Here is a 21,161-nt window from a genome sequence, read left to right as displayed (position 1 = left end):
CAGCACTTAATAATTCTAAGAGTGATTAGCAAAAAGGAAATGACCAAGTCAGAGAGAAAATAATAATGGTCAGTCTCTAATAGTTCACATGCTCGGGAGCTAGAAGACTCGAATCCTCTCCAAATCTGAGATCAGTAAATGTGGGCCCATTTCATGATACTGTATTGTTGTACATAAGAAAACTGGAAGTTCTTTAGAAAATTTATGAGTTAAAGCAAACTCTCCTTAATGAAGAAAGAAAACATTACAGAAAATATTCCAAATTTTAAATTGTATAAATGTCTATTCTATTCATATTTTATCTAGGTTTCTATTTGTATGCAGTCAGCATACAATGAAGGAACACTAATGAAGGTACACATACTGATATAATTTTTTTAAAAAGTAATCTTGACATAGCTAATATGTAAGATATTATAGTGACTCACCGGGTCATGGGAATGGGAGGGGAAACCTGTCAGCTTTTCCTCCACCTTACTTGGAGCCCCCTTTGCCCACCTCAGCCAATCTCAGACTGGTCTTGGGAACTGACAGCTTGAGAACACAGTCTGGTCACAAACTATATATTGTTTACATGTGCCTGGAGGATAGAAAAGAAATTAATTTTTCTTACAGAGTAGGGTTTCATTCTTAGTGAGGGAAAGGAAATGGGTAATAACTACCCCAATCACCAAAGTCTGAAAATGTAGCTGACATAGCCTTGGATATAGCTAGGTTAAGTTGAGAATCACTTGGCAAGATATAATTAGAAAAAAAATGTCTCTGAAGTCTTCTGAATAATCAGTTGACTGTGTTAATAATAAGATCACAGAGTAACATTGAAGTTTTGAACTCTACTTTTTAATGGTTGTCTTTGTTCATCACTGAATTTTTGCCTTGTCTTTTGTTTTTCCCTCCAGTTTCAGAAAATTACAGGTGATGCTGGGATTCCTTTGCCTCTTGACTCCTTCCATGTCCCAGTCTCTACTCAGGAGGCCTTAGAAACTTCCAAAGACAACCTGGGGGTCCCAGTCACAGAGCAGCGGCAGGAGTCTTTTGAAGATTTCATTGCTAGAACATGTTCTCCTTCAGCAGATGTCATTTCTGGAACTGGAAGTCAAAGAAAAGAAGAGGAATTATCTAGAAATAGCAGGTCTTCTTCAGAGAAAATGACCAAAGCAGGTGAATATACCAAAACATACTCTGCTAAGAAACAACCTGGGAAGGACCTGCATTCCTGCTCTGACTCACCTGTAAAGCAGAAAAGCAAAGGAATTGGGCAAAATAAGTCTTTGCTTAATGAACCAATTAGAAGTGAGTCTTAGAAAAAACACATTTCTGTTAAGAAAGAGAGTAGAATAGTGACTGTTTCATCAAAGACAACTAAAAGTAAACTCAGTCTACTAGAACATTCTGAAAGTGATACTCTTGGATCTGACTGTGAATTTCAAGAAAGCATCCATACTCCATCATGCCTAACATAGGTCTAAATCTTTTAAAATCTTTTAAAATTATGCTTTTGCCTTCAAATTTTAATAAATTACTTATGTTTTTATTATAGCATATGGTGTTTTAAAATACTTGACTGGAAGCCATTAGAGAAAGATTTATCTATACTTTTTTATTATAATGAAAGTTTTGGTGTATTTTTCCTTGTGGCACTTTGCACCATTCATTCAGCTAGTGTTTACTGAGGGTTTCATATGTACTGTACTTTTCTGGGTGCTATTGCTTTCAGCAGTGAACAATGTAAAGCCTTTACTCTCCTGGAACTAACACTCTGTGGTGAGAGAAAACATAAACAACAAAACAGGGTAAGGGGTAAAAAGAGATGGAAATAATAAATGGAATAGTTTTACCATTTGTTTAAATGTCAAACTATTATAAATCATATTGCCAGAAGCCATTGACATATTTTAATTCACAATAACCAGAGAGCATCAAACATTTACCAAGGCACTTAACTTTGTTTATGGATTATAGCAACACTATGAGGTAGGGAACTATTACCATCCCCATTTATAGATGAGGAGTCTGAGGAGACAGTATGTGAGTTGCCCAGAATTACACAGCTGTAAGTAAGTGGGAAGCTGGGATGTGACCAGAACCCATGCTTTTTTTTTTTTTTTTTAATGTGTGGACTTTATTATGTTTCATTTGTTTCTGATTTATGTGATTTTTTAAAAGATTTTTTTTGATGTCAACTATTTTTAAAGTTTTATTGAATTTGTTACAGTATTGCTTCTGTTTTATGTTTTGGTTTTTTGGCCACAAGCATGTGGGATCTTAGCTCCCTGACCAGGGATCGAACCCTCACCCCCTCCATTGGAAAGTGAAGTCTTAACCACTGGACCACCAGGGAAGTCTCCCTTATGTGATTATTTTTATGGCAGTTTTTAAAATTTTTATTTTTTATTGACATATAGTAGAATTACAGTGTTGTGTTAATTACTGCTCTACAGGAAAGTGACTCAGTTATACATTTATATACATTCTTTTTCATATTCTTTTCCATTACAGTTTATCACAGGATATTGAATATATTTCCCTGTGCTATACAGTAGGACCTTTTTGGTTTTTTTAAAATACATCCACTTTTTAAAAAATAAATGTATTTATTTATTTTTTTATTTTTGGCTGTGTTGGGTCTTCGTTGCTACACGCGGGCTTTCTCTAGCTGCGGTGAGCGGGAGCTGCTCTTCTTTGTGGTGCGCGGGCTTCTCATTGTGGTGGCTTCTCTTGTTGCGGAGCACGGGCTCTAGGTGCATGGACTTCAGTAGTTGTGGTACACGGGCTTCAGTAGTTGTGACTTGCAGGGTCTAGAGCGCAGGCTCAGTAGTTGTGGCGCACGGGCTTAGCTGCTCCGCGGCATGTGGGATCTTCCTGGACCAGGGCTCGAACCCATGTCCCCTGCATTGGCAGGCATATTCTTAACCACTGCACCACCAGGGAAGTCCCACGTAGGACCTTTTTGTTTACCCATCCCGTATATACACCAGTTTGCATCTGCTAATCCTAAACTCCCAATCCAACCCTCTCCCACCCCCTCCCCCTTGGCAACCACCAGTCTATTCTCTATGTCCTTGGTTATGTTTCTGTTTCACAGATAGGCAGAACCCAGGCTCTTAATTACTTTGTTATCCTGTTTCCTTGTTAAGAGAAGAAGGGTTTAAGGAAGGCACCGAGAGAGAAGCCAGTGAGCAGTGAGCACTAGAAGTGCAAGACAGTGGGGCTGTCAGAAAACTCATCTGTCTCCTTCCCCCATCTAAGCAGAATTTTTAAACGGCAGAGTATGTGATGACACATCTCTGGATTAAATTATGTCTCCCTAGTAAAACATGCACAGCTAAGTCTTTAGTTCAATCAGACTGAAAGGTGAGATCAGAGAAAAGCTGGAGTGTCAGATTTCTTCTAAAAGGTCCTGCCTGATTGTTACTAAGAGGACTACTACAGTACTAGTTAGTTCATTAGTCATGGATTGGGTGTTAGAGGAGTGAAACGATGAGGAAGATGTAGCATTGGCCCTTTAGCAGTCGAGTGAGAGGGGAAGACACACAGCAGATGTCTCATCCTGCACGTGACATGCTGTGATGGGCATATTCAGGGCGTTTAGTCAGTGTTTGTGGAAGAAGAGGGGGAGCTGTGAGGGAAAAAAAAGTCATCGAAAGAGGTAGTCCCTAAGCTAAGTCTTAAAGGACTCGTGAGAAACTGGTGAGTCAGCCGGTGAAGGGCAAGGACACTCAAGGCAGAGAGGACAGCAGAAGTCCAGAGTCGTGAGTGTGCGAGGGGTGTGTTACGGAGCCACAGGCACAGGCTCTGGAGGATCAGTGAAGTGTCCCCAGGCAGTGGCAAATGCCCCTAAAGGAGGCAGCGAGGAGGAGGAGAGCGGGCCTTAACCATCCATGTGTGTGGAGCTGGTTTCCCCAGAAAATAGCTAAGAATGGAAAGGACAAGTTCAGGTGGCATTTTAGACCACTGACGTCAGTATGGATGAGGAAGCTGAAGAAGCCTGGAGATAATTATGCCCCACTCTTCTGAGGAGCAGTGTTTTCTATTTTCGAGTGGGACTTTCATGCTGCCATCTCCTCTCCTGTCCCTACTGAAAGGTTTATAGGCTGGCAGAAGGGAGAACCTGGCTTAAGTAAAGTTAATCAGGTTTCTTTACTGTACAGCTTCTCGGGGCTGCTGTAGGCTAATGTCCATTCTGGATCGTCACAGCAGGCATATGGTACACAGCCATTCTCAAATCTATTTGACTCTAGAGTCCTTTTTTAGTAGAAGTGTCTAACAACTGGTTCCACCAAACAGCAATTTGGTAACTTCTAGGCCAGGTAATAGAAAGGGGTCTGAAATAAGGTATAGATGAAGGGAGGAAATAAGTTCTAATTTTATTTAGGAAATTACAAGCAAGACTTGATCTTGGGAAATAAGGAAGAAGTAGGAGGCGGAGGCTGAACCCCCATCTGTGTGACTAAGGTTGGGTGGTGGTATCATTGAGTTTGGAAATAGGGGATAAAGAACTGAATTGGGAAAAAAGACTTTAGTTCTGCACATGTAGAATTTTAAAGCACCTGTAGAATTCAGGAGACAGACTGGTAGATAACTGGACATGCATGTGAAGACATGGAAAGATAAAAATTTGAATGCCATCAGCACATATTAGCAGTCATTAAAATCATGAAAATGGATGAGATTTCAGAGAATTGTGAATACTGACAACGTTTAAGTAATAAGCAGAGAAAGAATTCTGGGAAGGAGAGAGGTGATAGAGTTTCAAGAAGGAGGAAGTAGATGACAGTGTCATCCTTCAGAGAATGTAAGTGTCCATTGGATTTGGGCAGTTAGGTCCCCAGTGACCTTAGAGCAGTTCAGTGAAGTGGTGGACAAGAAAGCCAGATTGCAATAAATTGAGGGCGTAGGGCTGCCTGTCGGGGCCAGGCGGGGCTAGTGAAGACAGTGGGAACAGGCCGCTCTGAAGGAGTTTGGATGAAAAGAGAAAATAATTAGCAAAAAAGAATTTTTTAGAATGAGAAGGACTTATATTTTATATGTTGAAATGAAGGAACTGATAAAGGAGATCCTGAAGATGTAGATAATAATTTAGAGAATTGGGGAAACATGGACATATGAATAAGAAAAAAAAACCTTGCACAGTATATAAAAATCACATGTATCCTTCGAGTTGAGAGGAAATAAAGGTAAGAACAGATAGAAATTAAATGAGTTTATACTGATAGCCTCAGTTTTCTTTGACACAGATTTTTCAGAGACACATATATACACATACATAATTGCAGTTTTAAAATTCTTTCGTAGTTACATGTTTTATTAATCACGTCTGAGAAAAGTCATTGATTTTCATTTTGTACAGCATTATCTTGTAAGGACAAGATACAGTGACAACTTCCAAGCTTTTTGCATGTCAGAGCTGAAACTGAAAGTATCTCCGTAATTGAATTTTCACTTCTTATTTGTAATAAGTTTATCCTTAGGAGGATACTTCATAGTGTTTGATCACAGATGAGTTTGGGCATTGCTATCACTCAATAATGTTAAGCATCTGTCAGGTTCTCTCCTATACTATATATTAATTTTTTCTCTGTTAAGCAAATATTTATTGGCAGCCTGTGGGAATAAAATACAACTAGGTCTTCTTTCCTTGGTATATTCACAAAAGCCCCTGAAACTAAATTTCCAAGTCAGGCCATACTAAGGCCTGGAATAATAAGTTTTCATTGTTAACAGCTTTTTTGTGGTTTTCTTTTCTTTTTTTTTTTTTTGAAGCAAGGATAAGACACTGTCTTAACTCAGTAGTTGTTCATTGATTAATAAGTCAAAGAAGACATTGATGAAGCATGGTATTTTGAATATCCTTTCCACAGAATAGGTAATGGACCGTCCTGAAACTCTGGTGAGATGCTTATCATTTTCAGATTTTTGGAGTGGCAGAGAAAACCCTATTAAACCTTGAATTATCACTAGAAACATGAATTCAGCCAAATAAAAACAGTGCCTCTGCCTACTGAGGTTGTCAATTTCCATCTTAACAAAAGTGAACATTTCTCCTTTAGACTAAAATCAAGAAAATCCCCTCTCTCCAGGATGCAATAATTGGGTGCAAGAAAGAGGAAAACTGAAGGTATTCCCTCTTTCCACCTGAACAGTGAATTCATTCTGATATAAAATATTTGTTATGATTCTGCTATGACCAGGTGCTTTATTGTGTTTAGAGATCAAGTTACTGTTCATTCTTGGTAAGTAAGAAAAATCCATGTTTTAGGACTCTGAATAGTAACTTTATATATTTTATATATATATAAAAAATAAATATATATATTATATATAATATATATTCCACCTATTCAACAAAATTGTAATTTCATCATCTCTTACGAATGATGAACTGTATTTACTCTTTGGAAAGGGCTTATGGGGAATTAAAGTCTCCATATACTTTTTATATAAGACCATGGAAACCAAATTCTCAACTGGGAGCAAACTTAGGTTTGCTATGAAGGATTATGCTTGCCTGGCCTTAGAGTGGTAGGTCAGGAACTCAAGGTGGAGTTATTTTCCTCTAAGTTACTTTCATTGATGCCACCCTGAAAGATTTGGAGGGAGTATTTTTTGAAATAGCTTTATCTCAGTAACCCTTTAAAAATGCTTCAGGGTATGGGGAACATAACTATCAAAATGTTCAAGCAACTCTGTTGATTTAAGTGTAATTGATCAGGAGCAATACAGGAAAGAGCTGGGTACAAAAGACAAAAGGCCCAGGGCTATTTCATGTATTGTTTTTGGCTTATTGTACAGAACAGAGAAAGTCTCATACACTCATGCAGCCAAGGTCCCCTACTGTTCTCTCATTTTAGTATAAATAAAAGAGAGCTAGTTTCTCAATAGCAGCATTCTATCCTTAAGTGGGTACACAGTGATATTCTAATGGTCTCTGGAGCAGAGAATAATTCCATGGCAGCTCTGACCTCCAGTCACCTGGTTTTCTGTAACTTAGTCTTTCATGGCCAAGGACTATAATCATTATTTCGATTTATATTTAGCATCTCAAAATTGAAAGGATTTCATGGACAACAAAACAGTAAGTGATTTCATGAAGTGTTTTAGTATGGATAAAATAATAAACTATAAAAATACAAATCATCAGTAAAGCTTTTTCTTTCTGGAGAACTATATTCAGAAATTAATGTAAGCATCTAAGGTGCACATGTGTGTTTTTTCACCCATGATCATGTTTGTGTGTGTGTGTGTGTGTGTGTGTGTGTGCATTCCACTGCTACAGGAGACATGCAAAATAATATCAGATTTGCTACTATATGAAGTACTGGTTTCTCCCGAGAACTGTGTGCTCGCAGGGTTCGTTCAGGAAGGTGAGTGCCCTACCACCACCTCGCAGTCATATCTCATCACCTTCGGCAAGAATAATTTACACTTTAACCTTACATGCAGGCGTATTAAATTAGTATTACTCATCAGAACTTGCTTATTAATAAAACAAGCTGAATTAGCCACTGCAGAATCATATTTGTAAATTCAATGACAATTTTACATTTTTAATAAAGGCTCAGAAATATTATTGCAGAGCAGGTGGTACAGAAAACTGTGGTCAGATTTGACATTCATTAATAATTGAAGTGTGGAACGTGACAGGTGACAATTGATATTGATTTCTTTCCTCTAATATTTGGAAGAGTTCTAAAAGGTAAATAAAATGAGATAAAAAGACATATCAAGTGTCACTGATTTATTTGATCACCTCCTCCCCACATATCACTCCTTCGCCTACCATGTTTTGAATAATTGAATGCCCATAGTGTTTCCAGTTCAGTGCATTATAAAACACACTCAAGCTGGGTTTTAATCATATTAGACTGAAAGCTGAACTTTTTATGAAGGATTATTTAAAACAAAATGCGTCTTGAGCCCAACAGTCTTTGAAACCAAACAATCCTGGGAGTTCAGTAAGGAAATGTCAACACTGTGGAGAACTTTTGGATTCAGAAAATTCAGTAATCCTATTTGATGTATGTTAACCATATCAATATTAACAACCTTCTGCTTGATTTCAGCACTGATTTGAGAGCTGAGTTACTACTGGTCTTGTATTTTAACTAGTTGTGAAAGCACTGAGAGAGTTGTTCTTGGGTTGAATTTGACCTGCCTCTGGGAATGCTCTCTGTTCTATCCATCCTGAAAAGATTTATTCAAGTGCATTTCTCTGCCTTCCTTCTTCTCATCTGCACCCCTTGGGAAAACGAAAGATGCTCAAATATAGATGTCAACACTGCAGATGCTCTGTTTGGCAATGGTGTCTTTCAGATTCCCAATAAAAAATTATATTGCTGACCACCCATTTGACTGAAAAGTGACTCATTTTACTGACAGATATCTGGATTGAGATGCCAAAAGAAATAGGTCATTTCAAATTTCCTTTTTAATTTTAAGTTAGCTTTGTGTTGCAAGATTACTTGTTCAAAAGTTAGATCATGAAGGTTCCTTCCTATGACCTCCAAATAATTAATCAAAATGTTCTTCAATAGGCTATATAAAAAGCAAGCAGAATATTCCTAATTATCAATCTTTCTCTTGAGTCATATAGTTCTTGTAATTTCAAGGAAGAGAAACTCAAATGTAAAGTGTTACAACAGCCAAGCATACCAGCACTGTTATCTAACAATTCAGCAATTTTCTCTGCGAAGTCACTGAACCTTAGACTACTGAGAATGTCTTTTTAATTAATTTTTAAGGTTCTCCTCTTTTGAGTTAAAAAATGGTCACAATTTTATAAGTAAAATTAAAGAAAAAACACAAAATAGACCATCTGAGATATTTCCATTAGGCATTATATATATAATTTTAATATATATACATATATAAATGCACTGGGATAAATCTCCATCTTCTGTGTCCTTCGGACATAGGTCCATTTTCTTAGGAATAGGGAGCTCCTTTCATAATGGAAGTGAGGAAATTGGCTGGACCATCCTTATTGAACATAATTCCACGAAGCCGCCATTTAAGGTTGTCTGGATCTTGGTTCCTTCTAGCAATCTACTACTCCAACAGTGTGTAGTTCATCAAATTCAGGTCTTTCTGAAGCCAGGCTAGAAATACAGAGTGAGCTGGATGACTGAGGTAACTGACCAGAAAGGAGGAGGAAGAGGAGCAAAACAATTTCCCAATTTCATTTTTTCCCATATTCTCTGTGCTTGACAAGGGAAAAAATATTTGGGTCTGAGTTCCTTTCATTGTTAGCCATTGTTGGTTCAAAGTCTGAGAAAAAAAAGGTAAAAACGAAAATATGGAGTCCAGAATTCCGTTAGCTCTCTTGCATGCAATATCACAACTTAAAAGGCCTTCCAAAATGAAGGGATAAATTTTTTTCTTTCTTTTTTTTTTTTTTTGCGGTATGCGGGCCCCTCACCGCTGCGGCCTCCCCCGCCGCGGAGCACAGGCTCCGGACGCACAGGCCCAGCGGCCACGGCCCACGGGCCCAGCCGCTCCGCGGCACGTGGGATCCTCCCGGACCGGGGCCCGAACCCTCGTCCCCTGCATCGGCAGGCGGACTCCCAACCACTGTGCCACCAGGGAAGCCCAGGGATAAACTTTTAAAAATATAGCCCAATCTTTTCAATCTAAACAAGTAAACACTAAAATTATACTTTAGAAATCCAGCAAACACACTAACCACAGTCAAAGCAAAGGAAGGCTTATGGCTTACCAAATGACAGTGGCTGTCTACAAGAGAGAGAAAGAGAATACTCCAAAATTCTATCTGACCTGGCAGAGCTCAGCACAGCTACTATTCTTCTTTCCTAAAATCAAGGCATAAAGAAATTGAATAAAACTTGCCAAAATGTCACCCCCTGCCTCCAAAAGCAGATTAAAGAAGGGAGTGTCCAGAAATCAGGATGAAGAAAACTACTTAGAGAAGTCCCTTCTCCTATCAGTGGACCACCAGGGTTTATCTGGGTAATAAAATGATAATAGGATTTTTTGTCATCTTCTTTTTATAATTTATCCATTTAAATTTCAGTCAACATTTAAAAAATATCCAATCAGAATAATAGGCATGTCCAGAAGTATCAGTTTTTTTAATCCTCACCCTTTTACAAATGTGAAAACTGAGGCTAGGTATAGCTGTCAAGGAATTTTCCTAAATCATTGAAACTGTAAATTTGGGACCTAGGTCTAAATCAGTTGCTCATTTATCTTGGCTAACTTCTTAAAATTCTGTTTAGGAACACGGGGAGGGGGAAGGATAAGCTGGGACGAAGTGAGAGAGTGGCATGGACATATATACACTACCAAATGTAAAATAGATAGCTAGTGGGAAGCAGCCACATAGTGCAGGGAGATTTGTGACCACCTAGAGGGGTGGGATAGGGAGGGTGGGAAGGAGACGCAAGAGGGAGGGGATATGAGGATATATATATATATATATATACATAGAGCTGATTCACTTTGTTATACAGAAGAAACTAACACAACATTGTAAAGCAATTATACTCCAATAAAGATGTTAAAAAAATATATATGAAAACTCTACTATAAAATAGATACAGTGATAATAAATCTGAGAGGTGGAATTATGGCTGTTTTTTAATCTATTTTTGGTTTATTTGATTACATGATTTGTCTATAAAGAATATGAATCCCTTGTGTAATAAAAGTTATTCAAAACCCAAAAAAAACAACAAAACAATTCTGTTTAGGAAGAGAGGATAGAATGAAGGTTTGAGCATAGAAATCATGTAGAAATCACTGAAGATACAGGGCCTGTAGTGCAGTTTCATTTGTAGTGGGTTTGGCTTACATTCTTATATTTAGTTTTATTTCTATACAACTATCAAAGGAGAAAGAAGTTGGGTAATATTTGCATTTGCAACTAATCAAAGCAGAATTGCTTTTAGCTTTCACAAAAAGATCGTTCTGTGATCTCAGATTAACATTTTTATTCTTAAATGGAGCATAAATAACATTTATTGGCTAAGATTATTTGCAATAAACAAGACTGTTTACTGTTTACCACCTAGCAGATGACTATTTGTAAGTCTCACTGAGTATGCTAAAAGCTTATACTGAGCTCTCATTTTACAAGAGTGAATTTAAATTAACTTCAGTAACCAGAATTAATGAAACCGGGTAAATCATGCAAAGATATTCCGCAGGGTATTCTGTTTTAATTACAGATAGAAAATGTGAGTCATTAGAGGTTTTAAAAAATGTTACATTCTGGGTTTCCCTGGTGGCGCAGTGGTTGCAAGTCCGCCTGCCGATGCAGGGGACACTGGTTCGTGCCCCGGTCCGGGAGAATCCCACGTGCCGTGGAGCGGCTGGGCCTGTGAGCCATGGACGCTGAGTTTGCGCGTCCGGACTTGTGCTCCGCAGCGAGAGAAGCCACAATAGTGAGAGGCCTGCGTACTGCAAAAAAAAAAAAAAAATGTTGCATTCTATTACTTTCTCATATTTTAAATCTAGGAATATAGATGAAAACTAAAAAATGTTAGCCGCTTTAGTTCAGTTTTAAATGTATATCAGCTCTGAATTTATATTGAGTGAATAGTAAAGAGTCTGAATGAAGATCATAATCTGGAGGCATTCAAGTACAAGTAATAAATTTTATTAGAAGTTAAGTATCTGTTAATTATCAGGCAGCTATATAACTTACTATAAAGCCACTACAATTCAAACATTGTAGCATTACTACATGAATGAACACATACACAAATTAAACAGAAAAGAATATCCACAAATAGTTCTAAGTATGTCTGGGAAGTTTGTGATAAAGTTAAGTTATCATCTTTAAAATTGATGTCTAGAAAACCGCACACCCATTTAAAACTAAAGTCTGTACCTCACACTACATACCAAAATAAATTACACCAGTTGCACATGTAAGAAGCTTGAAAGTTGCCACTTTATCCTAACAAGATGCATCTTTTACAAATATTTTCTTCCACTCTGTGGCTTGTCTTTTCATTATCTTGACAGTGATTTTCACAGAGCAGAAATTTTCTATTTTAATGAAGTCGAGCTTATCAATTCTTTCTTTCATGGATTGTGTCTTTGGTGTTATATTTTAAAAGTTATTGCCATACCCAAGGTCATCTAGGTTTTCTCCTATGTTATCTTCTGGGAGTTTTACAGTTTTGTGTTTTACATTTAGGTCTGTGGTTCATTCTGAGTTAATTTTTATGAAGGATATAAAGTCTGTGTTTGTTTGTTTGTTTTATGATGGACATCCAGTTGTTTCAGCACTATTTGATGAAAAGACTATATTTGCTCCATGTATTGCCTTTGTTCTTTTGCCAAAGATCAGTTGACTATATTTATGTGGGCCTATTTTGGGGCTCTTTATTCTGTTCCATTGATCTATTTGTTCTTTCACCAATACCACCCTGTCTTGATTACTGCACCTTCATAATAAGTCTTCAAGCTGGGTAGTGTCATTCCTTCAACTTTGTCCTTCTTCAATGAGATGACAGCTATTCTGGGTCTCTTGTCTCTTCATATGGACTTTAGAATCAGTTTGCCAATATCCATAAAATAACTTGCTGGGATTTTGATTGAGATTGCACTGAATTTCTACAGATTAAGTCAGAAAGAACTGACATTTTGATAATACCGAGTCTTCCTATTCATGAACATGCAATATCTCTCCATTTATTTAGTTATTCTTTGACTTCATTCATCATGGTTTTGTAGTTTTCCTCCTATAGAGGTTGTACTTATTTTATTAGATATACACTGAAGTATTACCTTTTTGACAGTGCTTTTGTAAATAGTCTGGGTTTTTTTTAACCTATTACACTTGTTCATTATTGGTATATAGGAAAGCAATTGCCTTTTGTATATTAACCTTGGATCCTTCAACCTTGCTATAATCACTTATTAGTTACAGGAGTTTTGGGTCAACTCCTTAAGATTTTCTACATAGATGATCATGTCACCTGTGAACAAAGACAGCTTTATGTCTTCCTTCTCAATCTGTACACCTTTTATTTCCTTTTCTTGCCTTAATGCATTAGCAAGGACTTGCAGCACAATATTGAAAAGTTATAATAAAGGAGGACATCCTTGCCTTGTGCTTAATCTTAATGGGAAAGCATTGAGTTTCTCTCCAGTAAGTTTGATGTTAGCTATTGTTTTTTTTGTAGATTGTATTTATCAAGTTAAGAAAGTCTCTCTCTATTCCTAGTTTACTGAGAGTTTTTCTCATGAGTGCACGCTGGATTTTGTCAAATGCTTCTTCCGCATGAATTTATATGTTTTTTTTTCCTTTTTTGTCTTGGATGGATTATATTAATTAATTTTCAAATGTTGAACCAGCCTTACATACCTGACACAAATCCCGTTTGGTCATGATATATAATTGTTTTTATACTTTTTTGGCTTCAATTTGCTAACATTTTGTGGAGAATCTCTGACACAATTTTTATCACATTTCTACTATAAAAGGTTTGGGATTCTAAAGAATTTAAGCTATTAATTAGTCTTATCAAATTGTGCTTTTTATTCAAAGATACACCATAGCAGAACCCTGAGGGAATGGATGGTGAATGGTAAGGCCTGAATTTACACTTCTTTTATTCTTTATACCCTGAACCCGTCTCTCAACAAGTGTTTATGGTTGATGTTTATTTTTTTGGAAACTAGACATAGCTCACTCCATTCATTCATTCAACAGATTCTACAGCAGAAGGGAGGCTTCTAAGGAGGTAGGGTGTATTAGTGGGGCTGCAGGTTATTACAGGGAATCCAAGCAAGGCCTCATAATGGAGACGGTGATATTTGAGAAAAGACCTAAAAAAGTGAGTGGATGAGTACTGTAGATAGTAAAGAGAACAGCAATTCAGGTAAAGGGAACAGCCAGTGAAAATGTCTGCCTACTATACTTGTTGAACATCAAGGACTAAAGAGTATAAGGTGTTTGGAAAAGAGTGAGCAAGGAGTAGAGGTGGAAGAGATGAGATCAAATATATAATGTGGAGGGTAATCATGTAGCAACTTTCCAGCATTTTAAGAACTTCAGCTTCAACTATGATGAAGGGGAAGACACTGAAGTCACATAATTCTTCTGACTTAGATTCTCAAAGGGTTCTCCGACCACTGTGGTAAGGATACAGTTCAGAGGGATAATAATTAAGATGATAGACAACGAAATCTTAATCCTGAGTGGTAATAGTGGAAAAATCGAGAAACTGTCAAATTCTGGTTCTATCTCAAAGATAGGGCTGACACATTTTGCTTCTGTACTGGATGTGAAAAGAGAGAGAAAGAAAAAAGTCAAAGGTGAATCACATTTTGTAACTGAGCACCAGGAAGAATGGAGCTGCCCTTTTCTGTTTTGGAAAGTCTACAGGAAAAGCATGAGTGACTATGTGTGTATTTGATTGCAAGGTATGTTAAGTTTGGGATGTCTATTAAATGACAAAACAGAGATATTCTGTTAGTAATGAGTCTTGTTAGGTGGACCCAGTCCATAAATGACAACCATCAACCTACCTAATCTGCTCAATTTGAAGACCCATAAAGGACTTTGGGACATTAGTGTGAAGAGAGCTTCCTTTTGCGTTTGTGTGTATGTGTGTTATTTGCTTTGACACTGTGGTTAGGCTGAAGTAGCACTATTCTGGGCTTTCATCTTTGGCAACTTTTTTCTCACCAAGAAGCTTTTTTATTGGGTTGACGCCAAATGAGTATTTGCCTGATTCTTTTTTTTTTTTTCTGTGGTACGCGGGCCTCTCACTGTTGTGACCTCTCCCGTTGCGGAGCACAGGCTCCGGATGCGCAGGCCCAGCGGCCATGGCTCACGGGCCCAGCCGCTCCGCGGCACGTGGGATCCTCCCGGACCAGGGCACGAACCCGTGTCCCCTGCATCGGCAGGCAGACTCTCAACCACTGTGCCACCAGGGAAGCCCTGCCTGATTCTTCATGTCCTGATTCTTTAACTATTTTCCTAGTTTGGACAGCCACAAATTTGGTTAGTATTTGTTAATTTCACCCTTCAACTTGGACACACTTGAAGCGAAGTGAACTCCCACCACACTGATGGTCGACTCCATCTGAGCATGCTTAGAAGAGCACAGAAGGTTGTCCACGGGGAGGGTACTATCAGACGCTGATTGACAGTATCTGTGTTGCAGACCAACTTAAGGGCAAACACATACGATTCTTAATGCTTTCCTGCTCCTGATAATAGGCAATGGCAGGCTCTGGATCACAATGTTTGAACCCAGCAGGAATAGTTTTGCACTATATGTGGCATGACTATGATAAGGGGTATATATCTTATCTAGCATGTATCTTCTTTTTATGCTACACAAATACAAGGCTGTCACTTTCTGAGATAATAAACTTTCTCTGGCTGTGACAGATTAAAAGCAGATGCCAAGTTAGAAACATTTCTGAATTAGGTGATTTGGGTTCCTTGACCAGGTTAAAAAAACAAAACAAAACTGTTTTTCTTCTTGGTTTCACATTTAAACAATATGAGTTAGTCTAAACTATGTGACCAAACAATAGAACTACTAAAATAACAGGCCCTTATCATTATTTTGATATAATAAATAATAGAGGGATATTGTTTTACTAATAATTACCAGCATTTAGTAACAACAAGCCAAACATTAGCCTTTAGGAAATTTGTGAACTCCTTCATTTCTTAAAATAACTCTGTCAGATTGGTACCAGTATTTATCACCATTGATGAAGAAACTCAGTTTCAGACGAAGACACTGAGGCACAGAGAGGTTAAATGTAACTTGTCTATAATTGCCCTAGCTGCTATGCTAGTCTGCTTCATCAACCACTATCACCACTATCACATTTCTTTAATTGGACTTTAGATTCAGATAAACAATTTTTCCTGGTTGCAAGGAAATCATTTAACAAGGCCAGATTGCAATGCTTGAAATGCAAGTCTGAGCCCAAATCTGAGAACCCTAAACCATGTGATCACTAAAAATACTGAGTATCAATTCTGAGCCTTATGAGTTTGCATTTAAAATAACAGGTCCTATTAGGAATAAGTGTACAAATGGCATTCTAGGAGGGAATGTATCCAACAGGTGTTTTAAATTCCTTTAGTGGCAATGAAAAAGTATGAAGGCATTTCCTGCAACACTAAATGAGCTGATTTGCTTTTGGTGGGTAAACACTGAACTTTGTTTACAAAACTTAACCTGAAAGTATTTTCTAAGTATCCTGCTATTACTCTACTCAAAGTTAGCCTTGTTATCTCCTTTAACAAACAAGAACGGTAAGACACAGTCTTAGTTAGTATATTATGGATAAATCATTTGCAGTCTTGGGGAAACTTGTACCTTAACGAGTGTCTTCAATTTGCGGAAGACAGGATTTCACAATTGCCATTCTCTATGCATATTATTGCCATATAAACTAATTTCAGCAAAAGAAAGCTATAGTTAGGTAGATACTTTCATAAAGTGATGCAGTCACTCAGGAATACTTTATAACCTAAACCGACTGGACAGTCAGTAACCAATGAATTATCCTAATGCTGATTCATCTGAGAGGTCCTTTATTCCAATGACTTTCGCTGCTATCCTTCACTTTTCCTTTTGGGATTAAGAACTATGCATAAAGTCTTACTTACTCTAAGGTTCACCTTATACCTCTCCTGTCATGCAACTCGTCACTTTCCCCATGATATGGCACCAAATGCCAAAATGAAATCTGAGTGCTCTGCGGTCATGGCACAGGTATTTCTAAAGAGATGAACACCTGTTCAAAAATCATTAAATCGGGCTTCCCTGGTGGCTCAGTGGTTGAGAGTCCGCCTGCCGATGCAGGGGACACGGGTTCGTGCCCCGGTCCGGGAAGATCCCACATGCCGCGGAGTGGGTGGGCCCGTGAGCCATGGCCGCTGGGCCTGTGCGTCCGGAGCCTGTGCTCCGCAACGGGAGAGGCCGCAACAGTGAGAGGCCCGCGTACCGCAAAAAAAAAAAAAAAAATCATTAATCCAAGAATAAATATATGGGGAAATGAACTGGGGACATGACTGGAATCAACTAAAACTGTGAGAGGCCAGCAGGGCAGATATGTGTCTCTATATGTGCCTTAAAGAATAATGTTCTCTATGAGAAAAAATGCTTTATTGCCCCAAACTTTAATCCAATTAATATCTGGGAATATATTTCAAGACCACTTGTATATATGTGTATGTACATAATATTAGCATTGTATATTATTTGTGTTATGTTCTCCCTTCTATTCATGGGAATATGTTGCCTTTAAAGTTTAACCTTTCTTGTTGATTTTGTACATGGGTGAAGGTTCACACAGTAAGATAAGTTCAAGGATTTCTTTCTCCAATACCTTTGATATGAGTTCCTATTACTAATTTCTTTTTGATAGATTTTTCAGATGACAGTCCAAGATAGTTCTGCCAATGGAAATCACAGGACTACGAAATATGGAAAAGACTTTGGAACACTTACAGTGTGTGTTCATGGTCTGCATCAGAATTCTACAGAAGGCTTTTGGCTGAATTGGCAGTGAAATGAGAATGGAAAGTTAGTGTATCAGTTACTTTTCAGTGTGGTATTTTTTCTTTTCTACTATTCTACTATGAATTAGAAATTTCGTAAAAATCAGGAGAAGAGAAATGGTTAAGAAAAAAATAATCTGTCATGTTAAAGACATTCGGCATTAACCTAGACTCACAGAGAACATGAGAGCTGGGTAGTGAGAGCTAACCTTGTTCCAATTCCCTCACTGTACTGATGAAAAGCTTTGAGGCTCAAAGAAGGAAGTGACCCTGCCAGAAGCATACCATGAATCAGTGATGAAAGGGAGACTCCTTGGCTTCTGTAGAGCCATGCCTCTGTGCACAAGGTATTAAAGAAGCATTAATTAAATGTCCCTTTACCTAACAACGTGGAGCTTAATCATAGGGTTTGGGCTTCTTGTCTCTTCTTTTGCTTTCTTTTTTTTTTTTTTTGGCGGTACGCGGGCCTCCCACCGCTGCGGCCTCTCCCATTGCGGAGCACAGGCTCCAGACGTGCAGGCCCAGCGGCCATGGCTCACGGACCAGCCGCTCCGCGGCACGTGGGATCCTCCCGGACCGGGGCACGAACCCGCGTCCCCTGCATTGGCAGGTGGACCCCCAATGACCGCGACACCAGGGAAGCCCTTGCTTTCTCTTTTACATCCTTGGGGGCCTTAGTTTTTAGTGGCTCTCTTGAACTGGATTTACAAGACATTTATTTTCACTAGCCCTTATTTTTTGGATTGTCGGCTGAATTTTTAAGAAGTTGGGGAAGGATACTGAACTGCCAAAAGTTAACAGATTATTGCAAAGATATAAAAATAATTATAATGCCAATTTCCCTGGGTATTCCCTGTGTACTTTAGGGGTAAAAATAGTATTTGTAAAGTGATTTCAAAATGTGCAAATATTACCTGTGGTACATAACCTACTGGTTAAGAGCACTAACTCTAAAATTAATTTGCCTGTATCTTTTTTCCCCAGCTCCACCACTTATTAGTGGTGGGACTTCAGGAGTGTTACTTCTTTGTGTTTCACTTCCTCTTTGAAAAACAAGGGGTTAATAACCTCACCCATTTTACAGAGCTGTGGCCTGGAGTTAATACATGTAGAGTGGTTAGGAATCCATGCCACTCTTCAGTCTTTTAAAATCAATCTTACTCTTGTTGTTACTACTATTATTATTTTGTTAGCTGTCCTTGAAAATGTTTGCCAGCAGTACTCACTTGCTTTTCTTTTTCTTGTATATTCTCTACATCCCACTTAAGCGTTCTACCAACCCCTAAGAGGCTTGTTCTACCAAACCCTAAGAGGCTCTTTCAGATATTTTACACGTCTTTACTTGTTTGTCACAGCAAAAGTAAAAGGAGTGTGGCTCCCCTTGTTCGAGCAAACGAGAACTTTGGTTTTCTCCCATTCATACACACTTGTGAACAGATGTGAAAAAACGACTCCATGAGGCTTTCAGTCTGTAGCCAAACATCCAGGCTCTGTGTAACTCGACACTATTATGCACACATGTTGGTCACTTAGGACCCAAAAGAATCTCAACTAAGCCCATCATTATTTCAGGAATATGACGAATGCTTTTTGTGAAGTAGTTGAACATAACAGAAATACAAGAAAAGGCAGAGGTGTTTGGTATCACAACTTTTTGAGAAATGCTCAGAGCTCTAAGATGTAGCTTACAATTCCTCCATGAGCTAAAGCTTTCAAAGTTAACATAAATTTCACCATGAATACATTTTTTCAGCAATGGCAATAACGTGGTGACTATACTGCTCAATTCCTCACAGTGTTAGCATGAAATACATTAAAAGGGTAAGTTAAAATATCTGTCTGATTGCTTCTGACATAACCCCGAGATCTCTTTTATTTCTGTATTCCATCAATTATAATGTGGAACATTAAGACAAATTATTTCTAAACACTAACAAGGAATGTAGCAACAAGTGGCAGACAGTCAAGGGGAATTTTGCCATAGCATGGTGCTTATTTTGTTACAAGAAGGAATGCAAACCCAAAGGATGTAATTTAGAGGAAACTTTGTCCTGTCTATTCTCTAGGAACTAAAACAAGGAGACTGAGAGAAGATGATTCTGGGTAAATCAAACCATTTTCTCCTAATTACAGCTGAATAATAGGGAGCAAACTCCCATGGAAGGTTGTGATCTGCTGGAAGAAAGCTAGGAGGGTGCCCTGGTTAGGGTCTTTCATATACAGTTATTCAAGCTCAGACTTGATCTTCTGTCAGGGATGCTACAGTAAGCAGAGTTTTGCCGTAGCTGTGAGGCTCAGCAACATCACTTCCAACTCTAAAACCTACAATTTTAATTTAATCACCAACACCAGCCATCATTAAGAGCGACCTCAAATAACTCCAAATCTGTTCATCTACTCATATATTCTTTACACAATCAACAGACCTTGAGTGATTACTACATGCCAGACACAGTTCTAAGACACAGAATAAGGGATAAGAAAGGTAACAACCTCTGTCACTGTGGGGCTTCAGTTCTTCTGGAAGAAGTTCATCTAAATACAAAGAGACACCAAAGATAATATTTGTTTTTATTATTTTTCTGTGAAAGAAGTAAGGTAATCTGATAAATTGGGACTAAGTTAGGCTAGCAGGACAATCAAGGAAAAAATATCTTTAAGAGATGAATGCCAAAGAATAGAAAGGAATCACTTATGGAAAAATTTTCTGGAAATAATATTTCCAAAACATGGGGACAGCAAATACAACGGCCCTGAGGCAAGATGAAGCTTAACTACAATCAAGGAACAAAAAGAAACTAAAAGGTTAGGTCAGGAAATTACCACAGAAATTTGCACCAGTTGGTGCCTAACTTTAAGTGTACGTGGATATATTCTTGAGGTGAGTTAGACATATATATCATCCAAAAAACAAAAAAAAGTTGACTCCAAAATTACCCTGGAAATTCTGAGTGAGACTCTTTACAAAGGCACAACCATATTAAAGATCACAGCCATCATTCTCCAAACTCCTCTCTGGCCATCACTTGCAGGCATTTAATGGGGGTGTTTAATATCCTCTCTAAAATATTGGGCAGGAAGAACAAACATCCTAGCATGTCTGCACCGTCTACCTAGTGTCTCACAATTGAAAATTGGCTGGAGCTCACCCTGCTGATGGCTTTGCTGGGTTTTTTTACCTTTTATTGAATCCCATCTCTTTTAAGAACTGGGATATATTTTTTGAGGGAAATAAAATTCAACGGACAGATATCATACTGTACTTGACTTTTCTGTTCTTTGCTACATTTATTTGTTGAGACAAACGTCTGTTCTTAGCCTTTTAATAACGTCTCTCTTAAAATATAACTGACACACAGTAAACTGCACATACTTAAAGAACACAACTTAAGTTCTGAAATATGCATATACCCATAGAACTGCCAACACAATAAAGAAAAGGAACATATCCATCACTTGCAAGTGTTTTTATGCCTCATTCATAAAGCCCCTTCTTTTCCCCTCACATTCAACCCCTCCACATACCCAGGTGACCACTGATATGCTTTCTATAGTTATAGATGTGTTTGCATCTTTCTAGAAATTTATATAAATGGATTCACACAGTGAGGACTCTTTTGTCTGGCTTCTTTCACTCAACGTAATTATTTTG

General features: G+C 38.1%; 1 pseudogene; it reads right to left on the bottom strand.

Moving 5' to 3' along the window:
- Window positions 1-818: 818 nt before the first annotated feature.
- The window catches only part of LOC137230822 (centrosomal protein of 78 kDa-like), a 58,672-nt pseudogene continuing 38,329 nt past the window's right edge, over window positions 819-21,161 (bottom strand).

Source organism: Pseudorca crassidens, chromosome 9 (assembly GCF_039906515.1).
Source record: "Pseudorca crassidens isolate mPseCra1 chromosome 9, mPseCra1.hap1, whole genome shotgun sequence".
Lineage (NCBI taxonomy): Eukaryota > Metazoa > Chordata > Mammalia > Artiodactyla > Delphinidae > Pseudorca > Pseudorca crassidens.
Note: the sequence above shows the minus strand (reverse complement) of the source record. Positions and strands in the feature narration are given on the sequence as shown.